Below are 24,305 nucleotides of genomic sequence, written 5' to 3' on the forward strand. Positions count from 1 at the left end.
TGAGGGGTAAAGATTTGCTTCCAAGATGTAGGCTCTCTATTCACTTCACAGATTGTTTCTTTTGCTGAGAAAAAACTTTTTGGTTTGAATCATTCCATTTATTGATTCTTGGTTTTAATTCTTGTGCCATAGGAGTCTTATTAAGGAAGTTGGGGCCTAATCCCACATGATAGAGATTGGAGCCTTCCTTTTTTTTTTCCTATTAGATGCAGGGTCTGTGGTTGTATTCCTAAGTTCTTGATCCATTTTGAGTTGAGTTTTCTGTGTGGTTAGAGATAGAGGTTTAATTTCATTTTGTTGCATATGGATTTCCAGTTTTCCCAGCACCATTTGTTGAAGAAGCTATCTTTTCTCCAATGCATGTTTTGGTGCCTTTGTCTAGTATGGGAGAGCTATATTTATGTGGGTTATCCTATGTGTCCTCTATTTTGTACCATTGGTCTACCAGTCTTTTTTGGTGCCAATACCATGCTGTTTTTGTTACTATTGCTCTGTAGTATAGTTTAAGGTCTGGTATAGTGATGTCACCTGCTTCACTCTTCCTGCTGAGGATTGCTTTAGCTATTCTGGGTGTCTTATTTTTCCAGATGAATTTCATGATTGCTGTTCCTATTTCTATCAGGAATGTCATTGGAATTTTTATTGGAATTGCATTAAATCTGTATGGTGCTTTTGTAAGTATGGCCATTTTATAATATTAAGTCAGTCTATCCAAGAACAAGGTAGATCTTACCATCTTCTAAGGTCTTCTTTCTTTAGGGTTCTGTAAATTTCATTATATAGATCTTTCACCTCTTTCATTAAGTTGATTCCCAAGGGTTTTTTTTTTTTAATGTTACTGATAATGGGGTAGTTTTCCTCACTTCCCTTTCTGAGGATTTTTACTGATATACAGAAATGCTTTTGATTTACAAGTATTGATTTTATATCCTGCTACTTTGCTCAATTCATGTAATACCTCTAGAAGTTTTCTGATGGAACTTTTAGGGTCTTCCAGGTATAGAATCATATCATCAGCAAATAGTGCCAATTTGAAATGTTCTTTTACTAAGTGTATCCCTTCAATTTCTTTTGTCTGTCTAATTGCTCTGGCCAGTGTTTCAAGAACTATGTTAAATAGAAATGGTGAAAGATGGCATTCCTGTCTTGTTCCAGTTTTTAAAGGGAATGCCTTTAGTTTTTCTCCATTTAGAATGGGGCTTAGCATAGATAGCCTTTATGATGTTGAGATATGTTCTGTTATCCCAAGTTTTGAAATAAAGGGGTGCTGTATTTTGTCAAATACTTTTTCTGTGTCTATTGAGATGATCATATGGTTCTTATCTTTAAGTCTATTGATGTGATGAATTACATTTATTGATTTCTGTATGTTGAACCAACCTTGCATCCCTGGGATGAATCACACTTTATCATGGTGCACGATATTTTTGATATATTTTTGTATTCAATTTGCCAGAATTTTACTGAGAATTTTTGCATCTATGTTCACTTAGAGACATTGGTCTGATGTATCATGCCTGGTTTTGGAGTCAGAGTGATATTGGCCTCATAAAATGAGTTTGGAAGTGCTGCCTCTTTTTCTATTTCCTGAAATAAAACATTGGTATTAGTTCTTCTTTAAGGGTCTCGTAGAACTCGGCTGTGTATCCATCTGGTCCTGGGCTTTTCTTGTTTGGTAGACTTTTGATGGCATTTGTTATTTGGTCACTTGAATTGATCTTTTTAACTTATGTATATCATTCTGATTCAATTTGGGCAAGTTGTATGACTCTAGAATTTGTCAATGCCTTCGATATTTTCTATTTTATAGGAGAAAATATTTTCTATTTTATAGGTTTTCAAAAATAATTTCTAATTATCTTCTGTATTTCTGTAGTGTCTGTTGTGATATTTCCTTTTTCATCATGTATGTTAATGATTTGAATTTTCTCTCTCCTCTTTATTAACATATCTAAGGGTCTGTCAATTTTATTTATTTTTTTTCAAAGAACCAACTTTTTGTTCTGTCAATTTTTTCAATTGTTTCTTTTGTTTCAATTTCATTGATCTCAGCTCTGATTTTAATTATTTCCTGTCTTCTGCTTTTGGTGCTGATTTGTTCTTCTTTTTCTGGGAATTTGAGATTAGTGTTAAGTCATTTATTTTTTGACTTTTTCTTCTTTTAAGAAATAAACTCCATGATTTCATAGTATCTCAGAGATTTTGATATCTTGTATCTGTGTTCTGGTTCACCACTAAAAGCTTTTTATTCTCCTCCTTGATGTCTTCTGTCACCCATTGTTCATTCAGTAGGAGATTATTTAGTCTCCATGATTTGGAGTAGATTTTATTTCTTATTTTATCATTGATTTCTAATTTCATTACATTATGATCTGATCAAATGCAGGGTAGTATTTGAGTTGCTTTGTGGCACAGTATATGGTATATTTTAGAGAAGGATCCATGTGCTGCTGAGAAGAAAGTATATTCTCTCATTGAAGGTTGGAATATTCTATATATGTCAGTCAAATCTAAGTTATTGATTGTATTATTGGGTTCTATAGCTTCTTTGTTCAACTTGTTTGGAAGATCTATCTAGTGATGTTAAACTCACTCAAAATTATTGTGTTGTGGTCTATTTGACTCTTGAACTTGAGAAGAATTTGTTTGATGAACATAGCTGCTCCATTGTTTGGGGCATATATATTTATAATTGTTAAGTCTTGTTGATGTATGGTTCCCTTGAGCAGTATGTAGTGTCCTTCTTTATCCTTTTTATTGACTTTAGTTTGAAGTCTACTTTATTTGATATGAGAAAGGAAACCCCTGCTTGCTTCTGCAGTCCATGTGAGTGGTATGATTTTCCACAACCATTCATCTTCAGTCTGTAAATGTCTTTTCTATGAGATGAGTCTCTTGGAGGCAGCATATTGTTGGCTCTTTTTTCCCACCCAATCTGCTAGTCTATGTCTTTTGATTGGTGAATTTAGGCCATTAACATTCAGTGTTATTATTGAGACATGATTTGTATTCCAAGCAATTATTTTTTTTTATTTTTTATATTTAACATGACTTGGTTTCTCTTCTGATTAGATTTTCCTTTAGTATAATCCTTCCCTCTGCTGATTTTCATCATTGTTTTTCATTTCCTCTTCTTGGAATATTTTGCTAAGGATGTTCTGTAATGCAGGCTTTCTAGTTGTAAATTCTTTTAACTTTTGTTTATCATGGAAGGTTTTTATTTCATCCGCAAATCTAAAGCTTACTTTTGCTGGATATTAGATTCTTGGTTGGCATCCATTTTCTTTCAGAGCTTGGTATATGTTGTTCCATGATCTCCTGGCTTTGAGGGTCTGGGTTGAAAAATCTGCTGAGATAGGAATTGGTCTCCCCCTATATGTGATCTGATTCCTCTCTCTCTTACGGCTTTTAAGATTCTATTCTTATTCTGTATGCTAGGCATTTTCATTAAAATGTGCCTTGGTGTAAATCTGTTGTAATTTGGTATATTTGGTGCCCTGTAAGTCTCTTATATTTGGTTTTCCAATTCGTTCATCATGCTTGGGAAATTTTCTGATATTATCTCATTGAAGAGATTGTGCATTCCTTTCATTTGAAATTATGTGCCTTCCTCTATCCCATTAACTCTTAGATTTGGCCTTTTGATGCTGTCCCATAATTCTTGGATGTTCTGTTCATGGTTTCTTACTATCTTCACTGTGTGATCAACTTTATTTTCTAGATTGTAAACTTTGTCTTCATTATCTGACATTCTTTCTTCCAAGTGATCTAGTCTGTTGGTTATGCTTTTTATTGAGTTTTTTATTTGGTTTATTGTATCCTTCATTTTAAGGATTTCTGGTTTTTGGGGGGTCTCTATCTCTCCCTTGAAGTAATCTTTTGCTACCTGTATTTGCTCTCTTATCTCATTGTTGGAGTGATCAATTTTTGCTTGTATTTGCTCATTTAGGTCATTCATTAATTCACAGATCATTTTAATTATGAACCTTCTGAACTCCTTCTCTGACATTTCATCAACTTTGCTGCCCATAGGTTCTGTTATTATAGTGTCCTTGTTTGTTTGGGGCACTTTCCTCCCTTGTTTTTTCATGTTGTCTATGTATCTTCCTTTCTTGCCGTGTGGATCTGAGCTATTATAGTTTCTTTCCTATATTCTTATAGTCCTGTGCAGATTGTCTGTACCTTGATATAGGTCTTCCAGACCCTGATGGTGTCCCTCAATGGATGCTACTGCATCCTGTGTCTGGGACCTGAGTAAGTTGGGTGGGTGGATCTGGGCTGTTGGGCTTGACCTCCCACTGTAGTCTGCTGCTAGGAAAGGGTGCACCTGCACCAAAAACTATTCTCTGGTAATGTCTGCCCTACTGGGTTAGGGTTGAATTTGGCCTACTGAAATCCTGTATCCCGTGTGGACTATTGTGATCTGTCTGGGCTGGATCTCAGCTTTTGTGGTAGGGCACTAATCAGAAGGGGCAGTTCTGGAAAGGCTAGGCTCTGGTGAGTGTCTACCCCACAGGGAAAGGGGTGGACCCAGCCCGCTGTGCACCTGGGCCCTGCAGAAGACTGTGTGGATGGATCTGGGCCATTGGGCTTGACCTCTGGTGGTAGTCTCTTTCCAACAATTTTAAAATTGTCATTTTGCATTAGTATGAAACATTTTATTATAGTTGATAAGCTAATATAGAGGAATTATTATTGACTAAAGTCCAAAGTTTATGTTAGCGCTAATTCTTGGTGTTATATATTCCATTGTTTCTGACAAATGTATAATGACATACATCCTCTACTACACTATTACACAGAATAATTTTGAAGCCATAAATTTTTATGTTCTCCATTTATTTAACCTTTTTTTTTCTCCCCTCAAACACTTTTCAACTACCCGTGTTTTTATTCTTTATATTACTTTGCAATTCTAAAAATGACTTTGATTAGTAAATGTGAAGGACTTGCTTGAAAGTGGACCAAGATACATTGTGTAAAAACCCCATTTCTGATTGGAAAATTTTCAGGTGATGTGTGTGTTACTGCTGCCCACCAGAAGTCATTGTATTCATCAAGGTTTTTTTGATGGATAAAGCCAATAAGATAGATAGTTAGATAGACCAATAGATAGGTAGATAGATGAGGCAGGATTTATTAGGCAAATTGATTCACACAATTGTGGATGAGGAACCAGAGAAGCTGAGCATAAGCCTCAGATCCAGGACAGCAGATGCTATAATTCACAATTCAACACCAAAGTCCCCAGCCTTGGGTGATGGTGATGAGCCATAAGTCACTGAGTCCTGAAGGGATGCAGAACCTGGAGATCTGATGTCCAAGGACAGGAGAATAAAAGTGTTCTGGCTATGGAAAAGGAAGCAAGAGTTCACTCCTTCTTCATCTTTTTGTTCCATTCAGGCTTCCCACCAACTGGATGGTGCATGCCCACCTTGACAGTAAATATTCTTCCTTTGGCTGCATGGCTCACATATCAACCTCCTCCCAAGTACTCTGATAGACTCACCCAGAAATAATGCTTTATCAACCTTCACAGTCATCTGATATCTTGGTATCTTATTTTTCAACTATGGTGTAATAATGCTGACCTGGCAAAATGATATAATGTATCAACACTGATGGAATATCATTAATGTCCTTGTTATGGATTGTCATGGTTTATATATAAGGTATAGATTGACATGTATGAGAAAATGCAAGAATGTTTAAAGTAAGATGACCAGATTATGAGACTTGCAATCTAATCTGTAGACCAATCCATTGATATGGATTAACTGATGGTAGCTATAAGTAGGTAGGATGTGGTTAAAGGAAATTGGTGCCTTGGGGGTATACCTTTGGGGTTTGTACTTTTTCCTGATGAGGAGAGCTCTCTCTTTCTACTTCCTGGTTCCTTGTCCTGAGCTGCTTTTCTTTGTCACACCCTTATGCTATGATATTCTGTCTCATCTTGGGCCCAGAGTTCTGGAGTCAGCCAGCTATGGACAGATACTCTGAAACCATCAGCCATATCAACGTTTCCTCCTCTAAATTGTTTCTGTCAGGTATCTTGGTCATCGAGATGAAAAGGTGACTAAAACATGGATTTAATTTATTACATGTGAAACAGACATTTTAGAGAAGCTGAATATAATATCTGTATGTATAAATTTTAAAATGATTTTGGAGACCCTGGTGTGTTTTAAATTCAATCAGATATTTCAAGTTACTTATTTCTTCAATTTTCTGCTATATTACCAAAATGTTTCTTCCCTTCTTTCTCTTTCTGCCCTCCCTTCTGCTGTTTCTATTTCCTTCCTTTCATTATTTTTCCTCCACAAATACTTAATAAATTTCTGTCATTTCCTTTCTTTCCTTCTTGCTATTCTTTTAACAGATATTTAGTTAGCACTAAATATCACAAACACATGATATGAATCCAATGACGACCTCTATTATAATCTCTTCCAGCTCTGACTTCCAGATCAATCCCACTGTCGTGTTCCCCCATCAAACCACTATCATATAATCTCATACTTGTTTTTTTGAAATATTCTTCAAATTGGCTTCTTTACAAACAGTCTTGCAACCTCAGTCTTTTCAACATTATTACTATTCTTTAAGAATATAAATTAAGGATATTTCACAACCCTTAGGACCTTCCTATCCCAATACAGTTATGACAAAATGTTAACATGGGTGCATGACCATGAAACTTGACTTCCACCTAATTCTTATCAGCTCCTTTTTATGGGATTCAACCACAAAGTACTTCTTTCAGTTGTTAAGACACCATGTTCTTTTACTACTCAGGATAATTATAACCGCATTTCTTTTAATTCACAAAACTTTTTCTGTCTTCCAATTACATCTCCCTCATCTGGGTGACATATGCATATTTCCCAAATATTAACTCAAAATCACATCTTAAAGTAAATATATCATAGTAGATGACAATCTACTATTATGGAGATTAATAGTATCTTATATGTATTTATTTTTTGTTTTTTTGATTTTTTGCTTTAGATGCACATTTTAATTATATAATTATTTCTGTGATTATTTGATTCATCTTTCCTATGAAAATGCAGATTCTGGGCAGACTGAACTATATATACTGGCAAATCTTGAATCTGAGTTCAAGACCAAATTTTGCCAAGTGCTTAGCATAAAATAGGCAATAGATGTTTATTGAGTGAATGAATGCATGGATATCTCTAAGACATATTGTTGTAGTAAATCCACTTCTTTCATTTTCAGCTTTTCAGGATAACTTAGTAGTATTTGCAACTGGTATTATTATTGGGTAGAGAGTAGTTGGTGTGTAACAAATCAAGCTATTTTGCTAGGTGATGAGTGCTAATAAATGATAATAGATGTGGTTTTCTATCCACAGGCTACTCTCATCTTAAAAATGCAGCTGTCTTTTACTGTTTGTGAATTATTTTTTTCCATTTTTCCTAAGATTCATAAGCAATTCTAAATTGCAGTTAGTTTTAAGTATTTTGGATGTGCAATTTAGAATGTTCTTTCTTTCTTTCTTTCTTTCTTTCTTTCTTTTTTCTTTCTTTCTTTCTTTCTTTTTGATACTAGGGTAATGGGTATTGAACACAGGGCCTAGCACATACTAGGCAGCACTGTACCACTGACATATAAGCCAATCCCTTTATAAATTTTATTTTCTTTGACACAGGGTCTTGCTATGTTGGCCAGACTAACCTCAAATTTGTGATCCAGAGGAACTGGGAGTACAGGCATGTACCACCACACTTGGCTCAATTACGAATATTCCTTAAATATTTGCACAGCCCAAATGAAATAATCTAATGCATCAATAGAAATAGGTTCAAATTTTGAACCCAGACCACATAAAAACACATCTTCAAGAGTCAGCTGCCTGGGCATCTTAGGGGGCACTCTTCCATTCTTCTCTGCTTTATGGACTGTTAAAGTCTATTTTTTTTTGGTACTCCATTCTTTTTATTATGTGTTCTAGTAGTTACACTGCAAACTCCACCATAGATAAAGGAAATGGAATAAAAACATTTAGTTCACTCATCTCTGTTTCTCCCTCCTGCCTCTACACCATTGAAAAGTCCCCTGCGGCTCTTCTCCCCTCCTGTGGTTCAATACTTCTTGTCTTAGTTTAATGAACACTCCTACATTGATCTCTCTCAGGTTCGGTGTTACTTTATGACAGGTTTCTTGGTTACAGTCAATGGAGTGCCCTGCCATTCCCTACACAAAGCAGAATGCAACAATAGGACCTTTATTCCTCACAGGTTAATGCATGATTTTTTTTTCCTCTCCCCTTGAAAAAGAACAAATAGATTTTTTTTTCTACTTACTTCTTTAACTTCATTTTTGGTTATATTCTTAGAGGAACTGTAAAAGCAGTTTAAGAATCATATGAAAAAGCAGCAAAAAGAAGATATGAAGCTTTAAAAGCTTCTGAAACCACTTTTCTGAAAACTGGAAGTTATAATAGACTTGTTGGTTATTTCGATTTCCTTTATATTTTGTTACCATAGTAGCAAGTCATTGAATAATCCCTATTCCCAGGAAGATAAACTGGAGGTATTTGTATCACACAGGTACCTCTAGGTCCAAAAACAGTTTTCCCATCTGAGTTGCCTATGGCAAGAGAAATGAAGAGTGTGGGTGGAGGCTGCATTAAGCTGGGGATGGTTGCTTTCATCTCCATATTGAAAAAAACTTTTAATGAAGTCTCACGGTTTTGTGCTATTCATTCTCTCTTTGCACTGTGTGTGGTTGATTAAGAAAGCAGCTGCCTACTCACTGTCATACCAGATCAGTTTCAAGTTTTGCCCCTCATCTTTTGTACCTCTAAACTATGGTGAAGATCCCAGTAAACTTTTCTCCCATAGTGCTTTCTTAAGCACAGTGAAAACTCTGTTGACTGTTTTTGTTGTGATTGTGCATTTGATACTCTAAGTAAGTTGTTTATTTTTTTTAAATCAAAACATGAGCACTATGTAACTACCTGCCTGGATATCAGCAAAGTGTGGCACATTAAGAACAGGGAGAAGGTCTCCCTCTGGATTTGCAGCAAAACCATTAAATTTCTTATCACATTTTTAGTACCTATTTCCCATTTCATTTGATTTAAAGATGCCACCAAGGAAACTGACCTACTTGGAGATGTAGGAAATGCCTTCTCTAAAACATTTTCGTACATGTCTTGTCTATATGCAATGAACTTTACATAAATTTAATGAAAGAGAAAGGAAGAGGGGGAGGGAGAAATGGGGGGAGAGTCTTTTAAGTAATAGAAGATACATGCTTAGCCAGTTCTGCCACCCATAGGCTATGTTGACTTTGGAAAGCTAATACATCTTTCTGAGCCTCAATTTTCTCATTTGAAGATATGTTTAATAAAATCTTCCTTTTAAAGCTGAGGCAAAGGAATAATGTAAATCAGAAATCTAAATATAGCTGTAAACGTGCAAATCTTTGAACACAGCTTTACTTAAAAGGTCTTACATTTTCCAGAATTATTTTTCCTTATTCTTTTATTCGAGCACATACTGAATATTTGTTATTTTTTTGGTGGGCAAGTAAGATCTCAAAGTGACCTACACACAGCCCTGGATGTCCTTGTTCTCCTTCAACTCCTGGACATTTCAGATTCAGTTCTGGTTCTGCCTGTATCTGAAATTCTTTCCCCACAATGACCTTTTTAAAAATTAGTGAGTGAAAAAATCTTTTCTTTTTTTGCATAGTGTAATGAGATCATCAGATTGCACTCATGTATTTACTTTCAATACACAGTCACTTTGGAAAGTAACTAATTTCTGAAAAACAAAAAACAAAAACATTTTTTTTGTATACTCAGAAATGCCCTTGCTCTTTTCTTAGCTGAATTGAAATACATCTTCTTGTAATTTAGTTTCTTCCTCCACTGCTCATAAATGATTATACAAATACTGCAGGTTTTTTTTCTCCCCGACAATTCATTACATTGAATGGCACATGAAATATCCCATCTGTCTTTCTAAAGGCACATCAATATTGGCCTACTTTGATTGAACTATCTAGTCCAGCAATTCATTAACCTGTAACACACTAGGCCTGTTGTTTCATTACTGCTCCCTTAATGCTTTTCTGTTATTCAGAGATAACATGAAGTTTCTAGTGTTCTATTTGTATATTTAGCTTTCTAAAATACAAAAATTATTTTCTCTCTGATTCAAGTGCTGGACCATGGCCTCTAGATAGGAGGCCATAAGTATGAAAATCTGCCAGACATTGTATGCTCAGGAATAAATAAAACCTCCTCTCAATTTTTTTCTTTCTACCTTGTAGCCTCTCCCCTTGTCTTCCTAAACATTTTGTTTTTCATTTTTCTATCTCCCATATTTAATAGAGTTATGGGTTAGGATAGAAGTCAGGATATTATTTTCTTCTTCATCTTCTTGTGAATAAATTCTCGACTTTTGGTGATTGAATGTGAGAAAAATAAATTATCAGATGCTATTTGGTACTGGGGGTGGATAAGTGACATCAGTTGATATTTCTAAGTACAATGATGTCTCCGACCCCTTCACTGTTGTGTATCCCTTCTCCTTGTTACATCATAATTATTTTTTTCTATAAATGTCAATTTGTAATCATGCTATTGTTCCATGATTATTCTATTTATCTATTTGTTTTTTGGAGGGGGTATTGAATCTAGGGGCATTTGACCACTGAGCCACATACCCAGCCCTATTTTGTATTTTCTTTACAGACAGTGTCTCACTGGGTTGTTTAGGGCCTTGCTTTTGCTGAGGCCAGCTTTGAACTTGCCATCCTCCTGCATCAGCCTCCCGAGCTGCTGGGATTACAGGCATGAGCTATCATGCCTGGCTAATTTTATTTTTAATCATGTTTTAAAATTGAGTTAATTGTAGAATTATATTTAGTTTAAGAAAAAATACAGAGAGTAAATGTCGACCCTTTGCTCAGATTCTCCCTTTTGTAATCTACAAAACTGTTGTATCATATTAAAACCAAGATGTTGACCTTGAAACAGGCAAGGTGAACAGTGTGTCTGTCATATGAGGTTCCTCCAGCTGCTCTTTACAATCAAACCATGATATTCCCACTCTTCTCTTCCTCCTTAACCCTGGGTAATCATTAATCTCTTCTGAACCCACACAATGCAGTCATTTTAAGATGTTAATATAAATGGAACTATTTAGCTGTGTCTATTTTCACTGAACATGGTTCTCTGAGATTCATTCATATTGTGACAGGTCTCTTCCTTTCTACCTGGTGGTATTTCAAAGTATGGATGAAATAGTATTTTTTTAAATCATTTTTTCTTTTTTCTTTTTTTTTTTATTGGTCGTTCATAACATTACATAGTTCTTAATACATCATATTACACGGTTTGATTCAAGTGGATTATGAACTCCCGCTTTTACCCCGTATACAAATTGCTGTATCACATCAGTTTCCCTTCCATTGATTGACATATTGCCTTTCTAGTGTCTGATGTATTCTGCTGTCTGTCCTATTCTCTACTATCCCCCCTCCCCTCCCCTCCCCTCCCCTCCCCTCCCCTCCCCTCCCCTTTTCTCTCTCTACCCCTTCTACTGTAAATCATTTCTTCCATTTGTATTATCTTGTCTTGCCCCTCCTTTCCTCTTATATGACATTTTGTATAACCCTGAGGATCGCCTTCCATTTCCATGCAATTTCCCTTCTCACTCCCTTTCCCTCCCACCTCTCATCCCTGTTTACTGTAAATATTCTTCTCAAGCTCTTCGTCCCTACCCTGTCCTTGTTTACACCCCTTATATCAAAGGAGTCATTTGGTATTTGTTTTTTAAAGATTGACTAGCTTCACTTAGCATAATCTGCTCTAATGCCATCCATTTCCCTCCAAATTCTATAATTTTGTCATTTTTTAATGCAGAGTAATACTCCATAGTGTATAAATGCCACATTTTTTTTATCCATTCATCTATTGAAGGGCATCTAGGCTGGTTCCACAGTCTTGCTATCGTGAATTGAGCTGCTATGAACATCGATGTAGCAGTGTCCCTGTAGCATGCTCTTGTTAGGGCTTTAGGGAATAGACCGAGAAGGGGAATAGCTGGGTCAAATGGTGGTTCCATTCCCAGCTTTCCGAGAAATCTCCATACTGCTTTCCAAATTGGCTGCACCAATTTGCAGTCCCACCAGCAATGAACAAGAGTGCCCTTTTCCCCGCATCCTCTCCAGCACTTATTGTTGTTTGACTTCCTAATGGCTGCCAGTCTTACTGGAGTGAGACGGTATCTTAGGGTAGTTTTGATTTGCATTTCTCTGACTGCTAGTGATGGTGAGCATTGTTTCATGTACTTGTTGATTGATTGTATGTCCTCCTCTGAGAAGTGTCTGTTCAGGTCCTTGGCCCATTTATTGATTGGGTTATTTGTTATCTTATTGTCTAATTTTTTGAGTTCTTTGTATATTCTGGTTATTAGGGCTCTATCTGAAGTGTGTGGAGTAAAGATTTGTTCCCAGGATGTAGGCTCCCTGTTTATCTCTCTTATTGTTTCTTTTGCTGAGAAAAAACTTTTTAGTTTGAGTAAGTCCCATTTGTTGATTCTATTTGTTAACTCTAGCGCTATGGGTGTCCTATTGAGGAATTTGGAGCCCGATCCCACAGCGTGTAGATCATAACCAACTTTTTCTTCTATCAGATGCCGTGTCTCTGATTTAATATCAAGCTCCTTGATCCATTTTGAGTTAACTTTTGTGCACGGCGAGAGATAGGGATTCAGATTCATTTTGGTGCAAATGGATTTCCAGTTTTCCCAGCACCATTTGTTGAAGATGCTATCCTTCCTCCATTGCATGCTTTTAGCCCCTTTATCAAATATAAGATAGTTGTAGTTTTGTGGATTGGTTACTGTGTCCTCTATTCTGTACCATTGGTCCACCCGCCTGTTTTGGTACCAGTACCATGCTGTTTTTGTTACTATTGCTCTGTAGTATAGTTTGAAGTCTGGTATCGCTATACCGCCTGATTCACACTTCCTGCTTAGTATTGTTTTTGCTATTCTGGGTCTTTTATTATTCCATATGAATTTCATGATTCTTTTATCAATTTCTACAAGATATGCTGTTGGGATTTTGATTGGCATTGCATTGAACTTATAGAGAACTTTTGGTAATATCGCCATTTTGATGATGTTAGTTCTGCCTATCCATGAGCAGGGTATGTTTTTCCATCTTCTAAGGTCTTCTTCTATGTCTTTCTTTAGGGTTCTGTAATTTTCATTGTATAAATCTTTCACCTCTTTTGTTAGGTTGATTCCCAAGTATTTTATTTTTTGGGGGGATATTGTGAATGGAGTAGTTGTCCTCATTTCCGTTTCAGAGGATTTGTCGCTGATATACAGGAATGCCTTAGATTTATGCGTGTTGATCTTATATCCTGCCACTTTGCTGAATTCATTTATTAGCTCTAATAGCTTCTTTGTAGACCCTTTTGGGTCTGCTAGGTATAGAATCATATCATCTGCAAATAGTGATAATTTAAGTTCTTCTTTTCCTATTTTTATGCCTTTAATTTCTTTTGACTGTCTAATTGCTCTGGCCAGTGTTTCGAGGACTATGTTGAACAGAAGTGGTGAGAGAGGGCATCCCTGTCTTGTACCAGATCTTAGAGGGAATGCCTTCAATTTTTCTCCATTCAGAATGATGCTGGCCTGTGGCTTATCATAGATTGCTTTTACAATGTTGAGGTATGATCCCGTTATCCCTAATTTTTCTAGAGTTTTGAACATAAAGGGATGCTGTACTTTGTCGAATGCTTTTTCTGCATCTATTGAGATGATCATATGGTTCTTATTTTTAAGTCTATTGATGTGGTGAATAACATTTATTGATTTCCGTATATTAAACCAGCCTTGCATCCCAGGGATGAATCCTACTTGATCATGATGTATAATTTTTTTGATATGTATTTGAATTCGATTCGCCAGAATTTTATTGAGGATTTTTGCGTCAAGGTTCATTAGAGATATTGGTCTGTAGTTTTCCTTCTTTGATGTGTCTTTGTCTGGTTTCGGAATCAGGGTGATGTTGGCCTCGTAGAATGAATTTGGAAGTTCTCCCTCTTTTTCTATTTCCTGAAATAGCTTGAAAAGTATTGGTGTTAGTTCCTCTTTAAAGGTTTTGTAAAACTCTGCTGTATACCCATCCGGTCATGGGCTTTTCTTAGTTGGTAGTCTTTTGATGGTTTCTTCTATTTCCTCTATTGTTATTGGTCTGTTTAGGTTGTCTATATCCTCCTGGCTCAATCTGGGCAGATCATAGGACTCAAGGAATTTATCTATGCCTTCACTATCTTCTATTTTATTGGAGTATAAGGATTCAAAGTAATTTCTGATTATCTTCTGTATTTCTGAAGTGTCTGTTGTGATATTGCCTTTTTCATCCCGTATGCTGGTAATTTGGGTTCTCTCTCTTCTTCTCTTCGTTAGCATGGCTAAGGGTCTGTCAATTTTATTTATTTTTTCAAAGAACCAGCTTTTAGTTTTGTCAATTTTTTCAATTGTTTCTTTTGTTTCAATTTCATTAATTTCAGCTCTGATTTTAATTATTTCTTGCCTTCTACTTCTTTTGCTGTTGTTTTGCTCTTCTTTTTCTAGGATTTTGAGATGAAGTATGAGATCATTTATTTTTTGGTTTTCTCTTTTTTTGAGGAATGAACTCCAAGCAATGAATTTTCCTCTTAGAACTGCTTTCAATGTGTCCCATAGATTCCGATATGTTGTGTCTGTGTTTTCATTTAACTCTAGGAATTTTTTAATTTCCTCCTTGATGTCTTCTAAAACCCATTGATCACTCAGCAACCTATTGTTCATTCTCCAGGTGATGCTTGATTTTTCCTTTCTTCTTTTATCATTGATTTTCAGTTTCATTCCATTATGATCAGATAAGATGCATGGTATTATCTCTACCCCTTTGTATTGTCTAAGAGTTGCCCTGTGACATAATATATGGTCTATTTTTGAGAAGGTTCCATGTGCTGCTGAGAAAAAAGTGTAGCTACTTGATGTTGGGTGGTATAGTCTATATATGTCAATTAAGTCTAGGTTGTTAATTGTGTTATTGAGTTCTATAGTTTCCTTATTTAACTTTTGTTTGGAAGATCTGTCCAGTGGTGAGAGAGGTGTGTTGAAGTCTCACATGATTATTGTATGTTGGTCTATTAGACTCTTGAACTTGAGAAGAGTTTGCTTGATGAACACAGCTGCACCATTATTTGGGGCATATATATTTATGATTGTTATGTCTTGTTGGTGTATGGTTCCCTTGAGCAGTATGAAGTGTCCTTCTATATCCCTTTTGATTAGCTTTGGCTTGAAATCTATTTTATTAGATATGAGTATGGCCACTCCTGCTTGTTTCCGCGGTCCATATGAGTGATATGATTTTTCCCAACCTTTCACCTTCCGTCTATGTATATCTTTTCCTATCAAATGCGTCTCCTGTAGACAGCATATTGTTGGGTCTTGTTTTTTGATCCATTCTACTAGCCTGTTTCTCTTAATTGGTGAGTTTAAGCCATTAACATTTAGGGTTATTATTGAGATATGGTTTGTTCTTCTATCCATATTTGTTTATTGATGTTACTAAACCTGATTTGTTATCCTCTTTGACTACTTTCCCCCCTTTACTGTCCTACCTCCCATTGTTGGTTTTCAATGTTATTTTCCATTTCCTCTCCCTGTAATGTTTTGCCAAGGATTTTTTGAAGAGATGGTTTTCTAGCTGCGAATTCTTTTAACTTTTGTTTATTGTGGAAGGTTTTAATTTCATCTTCTAACATGAAGCTTAATTTCGCCGGATACACGATTCTTGGTTGGAGCCCATTGTCTTTCAGTGTTTGAAATATGTTATTCCAGGATCTTCTAGCTTTCAGAGTCTGTGTTGAGAGATCAGCTGTTATCCTGATTGGTTTACCCCTAAATGTAATCTGCTTTCTTTCTCTTGCAGCTTTTAAAATTCTCTCCTTATTCTGTATGTTGGACATCTTCATTATAATGTGTCTAGGTGTGGATCTCTTATGATTTTGCACATTCGGCGTCCTGTAGGCTTCTAGGATTTGGGATTCTGTCTCAATCTTCAATTCTGGGAAGTTTTCTCGTATTATTTCACTGAATAGACTGTTTATTCCTTTGGAATGGAGCTCTGTGCCTTCCTGTATCCCAATGACTCTTAAATTTGGTCTTTTGATATTGTCCCATAATTCTTGGATGTTCTGCTCATGGTTTCTTAGCAGACTTGCTGAGCTGTCTATGTTCTTTTCCAGTTGAAATACTTTGTCTTCATTGTCTGATGTTCTCTCTTCTAAGTGATCTACTCTGCTGGTAGTATTCTCAATTGAGTTTTTAAGTTGGTTTATTGTTTCCTGCATTTCTAGAATTTCAATTTGTTTGTTTTTTATTACCTCTATCTCCCTGTGAAATTGATCTTTTACTTCCTGGATTTGTTTGTCAATGTGATCTTTCATTGTCTGATTTTGCTGTTTCATGTCTTCCTTGAGACTCCAGATCATCTGAAGCATATATATCCTGAACTCTTTATCTGATATTCCATCTGTTGCAGCTATTACCTCTTCTAAAGTTGAGTTGACCTGCATTGCTTGTGGTCCTTTCTTTCCTTGTCTTTTCATTCTGCTCGCGTTTCTTTCTGCTTGGTGCAACTGTTGTGTTTTGAAATTTACCCCCTATTTATTTATGTTGCTCTTGTATACTTGAAAAGTCTCCCTTGCAGGTGCGGGCGGCGGCTGTGCCCCTACTCCAATTGGGGTGACGTGTCTACCACGCTGGCGGCTCTCTGGGCCTGTTCCGGGAGTGGAAGGCGGCTCTGCTCTGTCCCTGTTCCAATTGGGGTGTCGTGACTACAATGCTGGCAGGTCGCTGGGCCTGTTCCGGGCGTGGGCGGTGGGCTTGGCTGGCGGGATTCCACCTAATGGCAGTCCCTAACCTCCCTGCTTGCTAATTAATGGCTTCTCTGGGGCGCCACGCCTTCTGTAGCTGCGGGGCAGGCTGCGCGAATCAGTTGGCCTGGATCTCCGGGGTCCTGCTGCTGGCTGTTTTGATGTTGCAAGCTGTTGGAGAGTGGTGGTGTATTCTTCAGCTTTCCCGGATGGTGGCCGCTGACTGCCTGGATGGAGTGTCCGCTGTTTTGATGTTGCACTCTGAAGGAGAGTGGCGGTGTATCCTTCAGCTTTCCCGGATGGTGGCCGCTGACTGCCTCGGTGGAGTGTCCGCTGTGGGGGATGGGACTGTACCGCTTCCTTCCCCTTCTGAGATCCCGTGCTCGGCCCAAGGATCCGTGTGGGCTTGGCTGGTGGGATTCCACCTAATGGCCTTCCCTAACCTCCCTGCTTGCTAATTAATGGCTTCACTGAGGCGCCACACCTTCTGTAGCCGCAGGGCAGGCCACGCGAATCAGTTGGTCTGGATCTCCGGGGCCCTGCTGCAGGCTGCTGGGATCCCTGGCACTCTATCACTTTGATCTTTTCTGCTTGCCCCTCCCCCAGCGCTGGCTAGCCAGGTTTCGTTTTGGCTGCTACTGGGAGGAGGGGTTGGAGGTCAGGTGTCTCTGGTTTCCCCCTAGTCTTTATGGAGGCTCAGCTTGATACTCCCTCTCCCGGCAAGCCTAGGAGAGATTTTATGCGAATTCCCGCTGTCTGGGGGGTGAGCTGAATGACACCAACCTGTTTTGATGTTGCACTCTGAAGGAGAGTGGCGGTGTATCCTTCAGCTTTCCCAGATGGTGGCCGCTGACTGCCTCGGTGGAGTGTCCGCTGTGGGGGATGGGACTGTACTGCTTCCTTCCCCTTCTGAGATCCCGTGCTCTGCCCAAGGGTCCGTGTGGGCTTGGCTGGTGGGATTCCACCTAATGGCCTTCCCTAACCTCCCTGCTTGCTAATTAATGGCTTCACTGAGGTGCCACGCCTTCTGTAGCCGCAGGGCAGGCCACGCGAATCAGTTGGCCTGGATCTCCCGGGGCCCTGCTGCAGGCTGCTCTAAATCATTTTTTCTATTGAAGGACATCTAGGTTGTTCCCAGTTTTTGCTTATTATGAATATAGTTATTATAGACCTGAACATATTTTTATTTAATTATAAACTTTTATTTCTCTGGGGTAGAAGTTCAGAAATGTAGTTGCTGGGTCTATGACAGTTACATTTTTAGTTTTCAAAGTTATTTAAAAATTATTTTTCTAGAATGGTTGTAACAGATCAGATTTCTGTTAGCAGTGTATTAGTGATATACTTTCTCTGCATTTTTATGGCATATATATATACACTCACATACATATATGTACATATGTGCATATATACATATACATACATACATTTTCACCTATTTATATTTTATACAAATTGTATTTCATATGTACATATACATATGTGTGTATTTACTTTCTTTGCTTTCATTTTTTACATTATTTTTCACTTATCTGAAATAACCACATGCCTTACAAGCTATGTCTTATTTACTGTGTTGCCTTTTAAAAATACCTTTCTTGCTTTCATTTAAGAAACCTATGAAGTTGATAGAGTGTTGCCTCAGGATGATAACATTTTGAAATGACACTAACCATTAAAAAAATATCCTGAAAACTTAAGGAAGAACACAATAATAGCAAAAAAGAGACAGAAATCTATATCATTCATACTAGAGAAAAAAGCTTATTTTTATTAATTTTTTTAAAAAGAATGTAATAAACTTGCTATAATGTAGCTTATTACAAATTTCTTTGAACAGTTTTATCATCTACTTCTTTTACTAAAATGTTCTCTAACACACTTTTTTTCCCCAATAGGATGTAATTTCTTATTCTTGTACTGCCATACATTCTTTCTTCTTTCCTTTTTTTAAAAAAAATTAATTTTGACATACAAAAAGCTATAAACAATGTATACAATTGATGAATTTGGAGATCTTTGTATTTAGTGATATCATTACCATGATCTATGTCATCAATCTGTACATCACCTCTAAGAGTTGCTTCCTATCCTCTTTTTTCTGAATAAGATTATTATTATCATTTTAATTGCTATAAAAACATAATGAAAGATCTACTCTTTTAGGAAATTTTAAGTGTATAATACAGTATTGATGCTGTGAAGCAGATCTCTAGAACTTATTCATCCTGTGTAAATAAAACATTATACCCTTTGACTAACACCTTCCTATGTCCTTTTGGCAACTCAGTCCCTGGCAACCACTCTGCTTTTATGCCTTTGACTATTTCAGATTCATCACATAGGTAGTACCATGCAATGTTTGTACTTCTATGTCTGGTGTATTTTACTCAGTGTAATGTCCTCCAGGTTCATCTATATTGTCATAAATGAATGGATTCTCCTCCTTTTAAAGGCTGAATAGTAATCCATTGTATGCATATGTCACATTTTCTTTTTACATTAACATTTTGATAGATATTTTAATAGTTTCTGTATCTTAACTATCATGAGTAATGCTACAGTGAGTGTGGGGGTACAGAATAGTGATCTATTCCTTTCAAGTTTATTTCTACAGGGACCAGATGGTAGATATGAAACAACAACACTTCTGGAAGAAATCCTAGGGGAAAACATTCTCAGCACTGGCCTCTCTTGTACATGACAACAAAGGTACAAGCAACAAAACCAGAACCAGACAAGGGAAATTACATCAAAATAAAAAGATTCTGCACATCAAGGAAACAAAATGAGAAAAAGGTGATAACGGCAATTGGGGAAATATTTATATAGCATGTAGATCAGATAAAGAGTTAGTATTAAAAATATATAAGAAAAAAATAAAAATAATAAAAAGTAAATATAAGGAGCACTTACAACTCAATAGCAAACAAAGAAACAAAACAAAAAACAACCTGATCCAAAGTGAGCAAAGGACATGAGTAGACACTTATCCAAAGATGACAACCAAATGAACAAAAGATACATAAAATACACTCTGCATACTGATCATCAGAGAAATGGAAATCAAAACCATAATGGGATATCACCTCATTCCTTTTGGAATGGATTTTATAGTTGCAAAAATATTAGTAAGAGTATGGAGAAAAAGAATCCTTCATCACTGTTGCTGCAATATGAATTGGTGCAGCCATTATGAAAATAGTACAGAGGTTCTTCAAAAAGTTCAAAATTAAGGGCTGGAGATGTGGCTCAAGTGGTAGCGCACTCGCCTGGTATGCATGCGGCCCGGGTTCGATCCTCAGCACCACATACAAACAGGGATGTTGTGTCCGCCCATAACTAAAAAATAAATATTAAAATTCTCTCTCTCTCTCTCCCTTTCTCACTCTCTCTTTAAAAAAAAGTTCAAAATTAGATCTGCTAGAGAATAGTTGCTATTTTGATTGACAGGAGAGTAAAACAAACAGATATTATGTCAAGAGATGCCTTCCACTTCTCTATGTGAACATACATCCTCAACTGATTGTTATGACATGGAGCTATGTGATAGGTCTGTCTATCTATCTGTTTATCTGTATTTACCTATCCATTATCTATCTATACATCTTGGAGATCTATCATCAATCATCTATCTATTTATTAATCAATATCTATCTTTGTATATATGGAAATATATATATATCCTATTGTGAGATATATATATATATATATATATATATATATATATATATATGATAAATTGGGAATCTTGGCATTCAGGAGGAGATTTAGAATAAGGATGTAGATTTTTTAAAAAATATGTTAGTATGTAGGTTTTGGCTAATGCTATGAGGCTGGTTTTTACCTAAGGAAATGATTTCTAGAAAGAAAAGACCCTAAAGCAGCCCATGGGAACCAAAATGGCATTTAAGGTAATGTTTATAAAGTCTACAAAGTCCCTTGAGGAAGAAAAATCAGAGAGATAGGGTTAGTGACAAATGATGTCTTAAAAGGGAAAAATACAAAGTTTTAAAAAGGGCTGATCGATAGCATTCAATATTTTATAAAAATAGAGTTACAAATCAAAGGAGTTCTTGATAGAGATTATTATCTGCATTTAGAGAAGCAGATATGATATTTAGAAAGCAATATGATAGTACTTCATAAAATTTGTCTCCCCCTTATTCAGAAAGAAAGTGTCTTGCAAGTGAATTTTGATTATCTGAGAAATACTCATTTATATTCTGATGTACTAACTAGTATCGACTTGGAGTAGAGTAATGGTACTTATTGAGAAAAAAAATAAGGCAATTCATTGCAAATGAAGATAACCCCGAACTGAATCTCAATTAATACCTCCCATGAAACTTTGGAAACAAGAATTCTTTTAACAAAATCTATTTGAACAAGAAGAGAGAAGAATCCATGATCATCTCTGGGATGAATGGTTGGTAAGAGAAAATAGCAAAAAGGTAGTGACAGCCCATGCTTTCATGGTTTATAAGGGGTAGACCAGGTTCTGATTTCACCTGAGAACTGAACTACCTTCCTAAGCAATGGTCACATGTGACTCCAAATCCTCAGATCTGGAGAGAAACCCTAAAATTGCCAGGGGAACTGTTGGCCTGGGATGTTATGCAAGAAAAAGAATGTTGCTGCTCATCTAGATAAGACTGAGGATAATTCATTGGCAATTTAGAATAGCCTGTTTATCTTCTATGTTTTATTTCTTGGCTCTATTTTACATTGCTGAATACAATTTTTAAGTAAGTGGTGACAAAGAGATGGTAAAATCAAAGGACAGTCTCTAAATTTAGAAGAAACCCTTAAGAAAATCCCCAAATTCTTGAATGGACAAAATGTATATATATTCAGGGCATCTGAGAATAGTTCAGATTATAATTCTTTCTACTTATCTGAGCAGATGGTTATCTTAAAGAAAATTGGCATTCTTTTTTTTTTTCATTCTTTTTTTTTTTATTGGTCGTTCATAACATTACATAGTTCTTAATACATCATATTACATGGTTGATTCACGTGGATTATGAACTCCCGCTTTTACCCCGTATACAAATTGCTGTATCACATCAGTTTCCCTTCCATTGATTGACATATTGCCTTTCTAGTGTCTGATGTATTCTGCTGTCTGTCCTATTCTCTACTATCCCCCCTCCCCTCCCCTCCCCTCCCCTCCCCTTTTCTCTCTCTACCCCTTCTACTGTAAATCATTTCTTCCATTTGTATTATCTTGTCTTGCCCCTCCTTTCCTCTTATATGACATTTTGTATAACCCTGAGGATCGCCTTCCATTTCCATGCAATTTCCCTTCTCCCTTTCCCTCCCACCTCTCATCCCTGTTTAATGTAAATCTTCTTCTCAAGCTCTTCGTCCCTACCCTGTCCTTGTTTACTCCCCTTATATCAAAGGAGTCATTTGGTATTTGTTTTTTAAAGATTGACTAGCTTCACTTAGCATAATCTGCTCTAATGCCATCCATTTCCCTCCAAATTCTATGATTTTGTCATTTTTTTAATGCAGAGTAATACTCCATAGTATATAATTGCTAGGCCCGTCCCCTCCCCCAGTGTCTGCAGGTAGGCGGGACTGTGAACACCAGCAGAAAGGAAAATTGGCATTCTTAACAAATTCTGCAAAAATCTATTGGGGGTTGGGCCGGGGATGTGGCTCAAGTGGTAGCGCGATCACCTGGCATGCATGTGGCCCGGGTTTGATCCTCAGCACCACATACAAACAAAGATGTTGTGTCTGCAAAAAACTAAAAAATAAGTATTCTCTCTCTCTCTCTCTCTCTCTCTCTCTCTCTCTCTCTCTCTCTCAAAAAAAAAAAAAAATCTATTGAGGATATTTGCCCTTGTGCTACATGTCCTGTGTAAAATTTCTACAACCACACTCAGATATGCTTACTTGAAACATTTTTCCTCCTCCTCCTCTTCTTCCTCACCCTTCTTCTTCTTTGATTTAATACATATTTTCCCCCAATACCTCTTAATATTTTAAGAGTCTTAAATGTTGACATGACGGTAATTGGATATTACCATCTGTACATGAATTTATGATATTTCTGCTATCTCACTCTCAAAAATAAGGCTATTGTTTCCTGAGTATAAACAAAAAAGGTAGCCATCATATTAAAAAAGAGCATGGGATTGTAGTTAGAGCAAAATTTAAACTATATATATATATATATATATATATATATATATATATATATATTTTGTTTGTTTTTTCAAATCATGGCTCTGGCATGGCATGTAAATCTCCAAACTTAAAATTTTAGTATAGATATAAAATGTCTATGGTGATCTATCATTAGCATTAAATTAGATGACATGAGGAAACTAGCATAGTGTCTGTCACATAGGAGGACTCTAATGCAGAACATTTACTCTCTGTTGTCTCTTTTCTCAATCATTACGTCTTCCTTTCATCAACTCCTTTCCTTTCCTCTCACTCTCTCCTTCCTCGTTTTGTCTTTCTTCTCTTCCTTTCTTCCTATCTTTATTCTTACTTTATTGTTTTCTTTTTCTTCTGAATCATCATGAAGTTCTTACTTTTTCAGACCAATCACTATAGGAACTAAGCATGGTGGACATTAATGTATTCAATTTAATAGATGATTGTATAAACGTAAAGTGAACACATGTTTTGGTTAAGATCAAACAGTGCATAAGTGCACATCTGAAACACTAGTCAGGTTCCGTGATTTCAACATATTGCTTTAAATTATAATTTGTATTTTATATGTGTTATATATCTAATGTCATATAATATCACTAACCAATAAATTATTTTAAAAATACTTATGGGAAAATATAATTTAACATAATTATATGTAATTTTCTTGCATCCACTCAATCATGCATACAATATTGTGTTACTGTGTTTGTGCTGCTATAACAAAAGTACCTTAAACTGAGTAATTCATAAATAACAAAAATGAACTGATAAAAATTCTAGAGGCTAGAAAATCCAAGTTCAGGTTTTAGCAGATTCAGTGCTAGCTAAGGACTTGGTTTTTACTTTAGTGGTGATACATTATATGGCTATAGTAGGAGAGATAACAAGCCCCCAGGTCTTTTTCATAAAAGCACTAATCCCATTTATGATGGTGAAGACTTTATGATTCAATTCACCCCCCCCAAATACACCATAGACCATTTTCATACTATTACATTGGGACTTGGGTTCAACATTTGAACCAGGGAGGGGCACAAATATTCAAAACATAAAAATCATCTATAAGAATGGTTGTATAAACAGGACCATCCTTATGTATTCATAATACATGCATATTTTGAGAAAAAAACATATATTTTATGATTTGTTTTTTTTTTCACAGAAAGAAAATCACTATGGATAAGAGATAAGAAGA

Source organism: Urocitellus parryii, chromosome 10 (assembly GCF_045843805.1).
Source record: "Urocitellus parryii isolate mUroPar1 chromosome 10, mUroPar1.hap1, whole genome shotgun sequence".
In the NCBI taxonomy this organism is placed as follows: domain Eukaryota; kingdom Metazoa; phylum Chordata; class Mammalia; order Rodentia; family Sciuridae; genus Urocitellus; species Urocitellus parryii.